The 6,611-nt window shown below is 37.4% G+C and overlaps 1 long non-coding RNA gene across 1 annotated transcript; it reads left to right on the forward strand.

The window, feature by feature from the left end:
• The first annotated feature begins 2,682 nt into the window (after window positions 1–2,682).
• On the forward strand, window positions 2,683–5,356 carry LOC121253625. The gene is made up of 3 exons (XR_005938410.1): window positions 2,683–2,761; window positions 4,141–4,184; window positions 5,004–5,356. It is a non-coding gene; the product is annotated as an uncharacterized LOC121253625 (long non-coding RNA).
• The last annotated feature ends 1,255 nt before the right edge of the window (window positions 5,357–6,611 follow it).

Genomic DNA, 6,611 nt, shown 5'->3' on the forward strand with positions numbered 1-6,611 from the left:
TGGATTGCTATGGATCGAAAAAATAAATGGCTGGAACTTAGAGTGTATGCGTGAAGAGAGAAAATGAGAGGAATAGGTTTCTCACAAAGTGGCTCTCGATTTTTCAACAAATAGTGGATAATGACAAAAAATGCTTGGGTTTAAATACTCCCAACACTCTCTCTTCTTTGCTTTAGCTGATTGCTTATTGGACCAACTCAAATTTCTCATGACTAGCTACTTCCAAGCCGACTTGTGAATATTGGACAAGTAGTGATTTGTGGCAGAAAAATAAAAGGGCAGTGGCTATAGGTGTGTTGCTTGATTCCCTTTTTTTCTCCCACAAGTTTGTATCTTAAATGACCATTGAGTATCCATGCCATCTAATAAAAGAATCCACTCAAAATAATTACTAGAATTCTTGAAATCCTATTGGTTCAAGTGTAGTAAGGTGCATGCATAGGGCTCCCATAGGTGGCTCGACATAGCTCATTGTGTCCTCATTAATGATGTGCAGTTTTTCCAAAATTTCCTTAATAAATAAGGGTATCTCCCCATTAAATGATTTGAGTACATATTAATTAAGACTCTCAAACATAAATGCTAGATTGCCATTGGTGAGAGTGGGCGGCAACGATGCTAAAACGAGTGAGGATTTCAACAATGGCCTATAACTCTTAAATTCTTTTACCAACCACACACTCAAGATCCAAATCCTTATTAATGGACTAACCATAATGATTAAAGAAAAAAATGGCCAAAGATTAAATTCTCATTGGTGGAGGTGGACGGCACATAGTTGAAAAAAGTGAGGCTTTGCTTGTGGGTTTCAGCCAGCCCTAATACTTTTTCCTCTCCACCTTTTGTCCAACTTTCTTTTGCTCATAAACAAGATCTAGTCTTTAATAATTGCATTGGCTAATCATCACTAACTATTAACCAAAAAGTTTCAAATCCCTAAGGGCACAAGCATGCTAAGCATGTGAACAAATCTAAAAAATATCATAAAGAAGAGTTATCTTACTATGTGTCAAGTGAAATGATGCAAATGGATCTAGAGTGACTTAGTCATAGGTTAAAACAGCCAATGAATTTTATCCAAGTGGTCAAGGAAGGTAGGGGTTCCAAAATGAAGTGGCAAAGTGGTCTGGCACATGTCAACTCTGAATTGGGCCAGTTGGCGCCACATCATCACAAAAATTATTATCGCACTGAAAATTCTTAGATATTCTAACCAAGATGATGGTTCCAATATTTTTGGTGAAACTATACTCCTAAATACCTTGAAAAATTATGGAGAGTTGGGCCAATTAATAGGTTGCCCTAACTTTCTTGGGCCTAAGTTCGACTTCCTTGCCTATATGCTCAAGTCCAAGGTCCATGAACGAAATTATAAGTTCTCGCTTTGGCTTGGGGTATCATAGTCACGAAGTAAGTGACTCTCTTATCTCTAACCATAGCATGGTGTACAATAAGAACTATTGTTCCTTGACCAGGCACGAGGGTGAGGTTGTACAACCAAAGGTTGCTAAAGGTAGGACTGCCACATTGGACGCCACTGATCATCTTATGAGCCATGTCAATGACTTGGAAGAATACTTGACTTAGGCGCAGTGAAGGCTTAGGAGGCCACACTATCAAGGGAAGCATGAAAAGAAGTTGAGGATGCTATCTTTGCTTTACTCACGAAAGAGGTTGGATTGTAGTCCATTATAACTATCCTGAAGAACCATAACTTGATCTTTACTCGCGAATTGAAGGAGAAGCAAGAGGAACTTATGGGCCAAGGAGAGGGAATCTGACCATGCCAAAAACTTCTTCTCGCCTGGTGATAGAGGTGGCCTTTCGCCTCAACAAGTGCATAGAGATTCTGCAGAACAATCTTGAGGACTAAAATGGAAAGATTCTTGTGGCCGGATTCAAATACTAGAAATCTGAGGTGCTCATTAATTATCTTCTGACCCAAATGATAGATGTCATTTGAGTTTGCAATGACATTGGGTCGATAGTTTATAACCTCAACTTCACCATGTGTTGCGACTACGTGGTTGCAAACCTTGATGTAGATGTCGCCTCTTTGAGTGCACTTGCTATTAATTTTATAGGGATAGTTAACTAGATTCGAGTAGATTAAATTCTTGATGTGTAATACCCGAATCCTACTACGTAGGTCCTTACGTCATCTATTAATATTTTTAAGTTAAATATTTTAAGATAAAGACTTTTATTATTTTATTGTTTATTATTTTATTTTAAGATGGCTTTTATTTTTTTTAAAGTGGGTTACTAAATAATTTAAGGATATGTTTTATGACTTTATAATATTTATTTAAGCCCTCTATTTTTATCTAATTGAGAAGTGACCCAAACCCTCTCAACCATAGGATGGGTAGGTGAGAAAATATCTCCCTATGCTTGAATCCCCACTGTCCATCCTTAGCTTGTCAAAGAAGCCTTGACTAATCAACTCACTTTTCTCTCAAATTGAAACTGTCGGCTTCCTCAAGAAGTCAATTGGACTTCTTCCTCCTTCTCTCATCCGTCGGTCTCAAGGCATACGAAAGAAAAGAGAAAACCAGTCTCCTTCTTCACCCAAGAAACCCTTCGGTTTCATCCAAGCCGCACGATCCCTCTAATTTCTTCAAGCCGATCTCTCTCATTTCGTGAGCTTAAGATTTCCATCGTAAGTCTTCAAGGAAATCGACCTGCTTTGGGTCTTTTGGATTTCTCTTCCTCTTCTCATCTGCTATGTTTCTATGGCTCGAAAAGGGGATCAAAGCAGGTGATGTTCCTTCCATAATATTTTCCTTGCAATTGAGATTTTGCTAAGCAAATTGTGTCTTGCGATTTGGGGGGGGGTTTCCGGATTTCTGTGTTAGCGGAGTAATTGTGATAGTTTCTTGACCAGTTTCTTGTTGCTTCTCTAGTGTTTAATCTAGTGGGTAGTGACCGAACCCCTGTTTTTCTGGGCTGACCAAGCACCTTGAGGTTGCTTTGCCGTGTGTTGTGCTCTGTTCTAGCCGTGTGTGTGAGTGTTCTGTTTTATGGTTCCAGCCGTGTGTGTGTGTGCTCTGTTTTGAGGTTGTTTTGCTATGGGTCATGTTCTGTTTTGGTGTATTTCTTAGTTAACTTAGTTAGCCTCAAGTGTTAATTATTGGTATGTTGATGTATAGATATATGTATGTGGACAAGAAGCTGTGGGTGTGTGTGTAGGTTCTGTTTTAGTGTCCTACCGTGTGTTGCACAAAGCAAACTTGTAGTCTACCCTTGTGTTTTATCGAGTTTAAGCCATGTTTTAACCTTGTTAAAGTCATGTATTTATGTGTTAAATAAATGGAGTTAAAGTTTATAGTTTAAACATGTTTCCCTAAGATTTACGGCCTAAGTAAGCCACCAAGACTTTTAAATTAATTTGGTAAGCTTACTTTAAGAATTCGTAAAATTACTAAGAGTTGTATCTCTTTATTGGGACTGTTTTCAGAATATGTATACATATATAAGGCTTTCTTGAGTTTTTACCACTCTTATATTGTTTAATTGTATAGATAGGATTTTAATTAAGTGAAGGATGTTTGAGCCATGAAAATACTAGAACTTGCTAGCTGCCCATGCCTTGTAAAATTCTAAAATTATGTTCCATCATGGAAGCCTAAACTAGCCCTTTTACCCCTTTTGCTCAACCTCACTCCTTGGCTAACCAAAGATAAACCTTAGTAGGAAGAACCCTTGAAGAACAAGTGACAAAAACCAACCTCTTGCAAGCAATTGTCTTTTGTTAGAATTATTTTCATATGAGGTTGCAAAGCTGTCAAAATGCTCCCTTTGACGAAAATTCCAGATTTTACAATAAATTCTTATTCTTTTACCTTTTCAAATAAATCCCTATCATGCATACATTTTAACTTATGACTCCTACCCATCTCTTGTATAGAAAATAATAGCCTTTAAAGAGGGACAACAAGCAAGCTTTATATTTTCATGGGTTTCTTAAATGTCGGAATGAGGATACTAAGAGTTGACTTAGTGCCATTTATGTAGCTAAATGGGTTAAGGAAGGTACTTAAATTCCAATTTGGAATTTAAGTGAGCGCGTAAGAGTGTCGGATAGTAAGGCTTAATGTGGAATGAATTTTAATGTGTTCATTTCATTTCATTGAATAGGAGTGTATTTCAAGATTCAAGGAACCTATTTGTAAAGCATCGAGGTAAGTAGTTATGACCATACTCCTTACACACAAAGCACTCTTATGAAAAAGTCTCTCTCTCTCTCTCTCCTTCCAAATGTTTCTCTTATGAAAGAATAGATGCATGTATAGTATGTATAAGCCTTTTTTGATAGCCCCTGTTAAGTACCCTATTAATTACCATTGTGTGTATATAAGGTAATGCATCATGAGATTTTATGCATACTCTCTTAAATAATTATGTCTTACCTATATGTAGCATGACATGAAACATTCTTTTTAAAGAAACGCATATGCATTGGCACTAAATGAAGATAATGAAAAAATTAATTTTTCTGAAGAAAGGAAAGGAAAAGAAATGAAAGCATAAATGTATGAATGTACGTAACGGCCATATGTATGAAAAGGGTACCAAATGAATGGGCAGATTGCAATGCCGGGTAAGTAGTACTGGTAGTGCACCCAGTGCTGCCCCCTATGAAAATGGATTCCCAACCTGCGGCCGCGGGCGGGATCCTGGTCCAAAAGACTGCTAACCTCAACACACAGGGCGTAATAGTGTGTACTGGCCCAAGAAAATGAAATGTAAAGTAAAGTCATTTTTTTAAGAAATGTTATGCATGAAAGCAAGTAATGTTTATGCATGAAAGTAAAGAAATGTTTATGCATGAAAGTATAGCTATTCTTTAAATTGTTTATGCATGAAAGCATTGTCAAGAACTGCAATTTTCTATGTATGCATGTTTTCAAAAGAAAGGTTATGTGATTAATAAGTTAACGGCATGGTGTACTGCTTACTGAGTATTAGACTCACTTTGTGTTTATGTTTTAAACGTCCAGGTATGAATGATGAGGCTGGGGAGCTAGGCACTGCTGAGGAGGGAAGGGCTGATGCTTAGAATTCCCTATCAGTTCAATTTTAATGATAATGGTTATGTCTTTATGTTTTTATGATGGGTCCCATGTTGGGACGTTTTGTTAGTTTGACTTTAATACAATATGTCCTTGGGTATGATGTAAGTATTATGGTGGGGTGATGGTAATGATGTAACTTCTATAGTGGGGTGACGGTAACCCCACATAAGAAGGTTAAATGCCTTTTGGTATGTGTTATGGGGATGGAGTCCCCTTTTTGTTGGAACTAGCGATGTTTTAAATGAATGAATGATGGACTCTGAGAGTCCTTTGGGTAATATGTTGAACAGATTGTCTATCAGGTGCTTGCTTTTAAATTAGGAACGTAGTGTACATGCATGTCATGTTCGCGCTTATCCCTTTACCCTCATAGAAATAATAATAATAATAATAATAATAATAATAATAATAATAATAATAATAACAACACTAATATTAATAAGGAAAGAACAGGTCTCAAGTCGTGATCCCGTCCTAATAATGGGATGGGGTTGTGACATAATGTATCCAATGATTGCCTGCTTCCTCTGACTTAATCACCTGATGAGATTTATCTCTCGAGCAATTCATGATTGCTGGCCTTGTTAAACTGTTTCTTATTTTTCTACTTTTCTTGTATTGCCTTTCTTTCTTTTGTACTTTGAGGTGTGGATGTTGCATTGCATTTTGTTGTAACCCACTAAAATTAATGAAGTAGTCTTTTGTTAATTAGTTTCATTGTTCTTACATGTGTATACTTTAATTACATGTTACTTTCGGATCTTGACTTTGAAATCCCATACACATTTCATGACCTTAGGACTTTCTTGGCTTGACAAAAATTTTTGTTACAAGTTATTCTGAGTTTTAGAACCAAGAAGTTAACAGGGTGATGATGCAAGCACAGTGAGCTTTGACATTACACTACTCAAGGAGTCTTGGCATTATAGACATTCTTCTTGAGTCCTTGACTATAAGTTGCTCTAAACTTTTACTTTAAGAAGACAACTAGGAGACGATACAGACCCAGCAAGCTCCAATGTTGAAGTGCTTGGGGAGTTTCCCCATTATAGGTATTCCTCTTCGGCGATGATGGAGGCCTTGCGAGCTCCAAGGTTAAAGTGCTCAAGAAGTCTCACTATTATGGGCATTTCACTTGGCCACGTGTTGTGCCGAGTTTTAAGTTCAAGAAGACAACTGAGCAATGATGTAGGATCGTCGAGCTTCGAGGTTAAAGTGTACGAGGAGTCTCACCACTATGGGCACTCCCCATGGCCACAAGCTTCACACAGTGAGCCAATATTGGAATAGAAACATGATGATCTTTTTTCATTGATGACAAAATTTAAACAGTTTATACATGAACTACTCCTAGATGTTTTGCTTTCCAAGAGTATGGTGGCTTGCCCTCGATTTCTAATAGCCTGCATGCTTTTAATTTGTTGTTGGCAACTACAATATACGTCCCTTCATAACTTGGTTAGAACTTGTTGTCATTTTGCCTTTTGGTCACCAACCTTGAAGGACCGGGGTTGGCTCTTTTATTGTAGCCTT

Source organism: Juglans microcarpa x Juglans regia, chromosome 2S (assembly GCF_004785595.1).
Source record: "Juglans microcarpa x Juglans regia isolate MS1-56 chromosome 2S, Jm3101_v1.0, whole genome shotgun sequence".
NCBI lineage: Eukaryota > Viridiplantae > Streptophyta > Magnoliopsida > Fagales > Juglandaceae > Juglans > Juglans microcarpa x Juglans regia.